This window comes from Haplochromis burtoni, unplaced genomic scaffold (genome assembly GCF_018398535.1).
Source record: "Haplochromis burtoni strain Fernald_Lab_line unplaced genomic scaffold, NCSU_Asbu1 Contig_53, whole genome shotgun sequence".
In the NCBI taxonomy this organism is placed as follows: Eukaryota; Metazoa; Chordata; class Actinopteri; order Cichliformes; family Cichlidae; genus Haplochromis; species Haplochromis burtoni.
In genome coordinates, this window is record NW_024582414.1 from 1300377 (window position 1) to 1301586 (window position 1210).

A 1210-nucleotide genomic window follows, 5' to 3' on the forward strand; every position below is an offset into this window, starting at 1 on the left:
TCTGTTTTTATTATATTTGTCCAATCTATTTGAACTGTTATCAATTTCAGATTATGCAGTGATTCAGATGTGACCCCAGATGTGGTTCCAGATGTGAAACAAGGCTATTAGAGGAACACTTGTAGTAGTGATGCATTTAGGTTCTGACAGTCAATAGGCCAAAAACTGACCGTTGCTTATCTCTGTGTTTTAAAGGCAATGGAAAGCTAGTGTGTTAAGCTTTTACCTTGAGAAGCAAACATACGAGAGATACTGTATATCTCATGCAACAATTGTGGGGAAGACTGCTGACTTGACAGTTGCCATGACAATCTTTAACACCCTCCTCCCTTCTGAGAGTAAGCCACAGGAGGTCATTCCTGCAAAGGCTGGCTGTTTGCAGAGTGCTGTATGGAAGCATATTGCTGAAATGTTGATGGGAACAGCGTCCTCGTAGTAACAGGTGCTCAAGCAACAAAGATAACCAAAGCTTTGAGAGTATTGTCGAGGAAAGTCGATTGAAGAACTTGGGAGAACTTCAGAAGGAGTGGACTAAGGCCTGGGGGGCCACAACAAATGTGGGGCCTCAGGAAAGGTGCTACTGTACAACGGTCAGATTCCTGATATCAAGCCAGGCCTGAGTCACAAACACCGTCAGAAGCATCTATCTGGGAAAAGGCACAAGAACAGGATTGTTACTCAGTGGTTCAAAGTCATTTATTCACATAAAACTAAATTTTATATTTCATTTGGAAATTGAAAATGGGAAACTTCATTGGAAATGAATGTCTAAGAGTACGGACCAAGCGTGGAGAGGCATAGACTCCAAGGTGTTTAAGGTCCAGTGTGAAGGTTCAGGGGCCTCTGATGTTTTGGGGTTCTGGTTTTGGTGGTGGTTGGTCCAAAGCTACCCAGCTACTGTGAGATTTTAGTGCACTTCATGCTTCCATCTGCTGACAAAACGTTATGGAGGTGACGATTTTGCTTTTCCAGCAGGACGCAACACCTCCCCACAGCACCAACATTACGACCAAAGGGTTTGCTGACCATGATATTACTATCAGCAGACAGATATTGCCCTCGAGTGACCTTGACCTAAAAGAAATGAGTTGAAGGTGGCTATCAAAGCAGCCTGGGCTTAAGTCTGTGAAGGTTCTCAGTCATCCAGGTCATCGTAGTCAAAGGAGCTTGCAAAGAAAAGCGTCTGGACTTCTTTAAGTTGCTTGAAGCG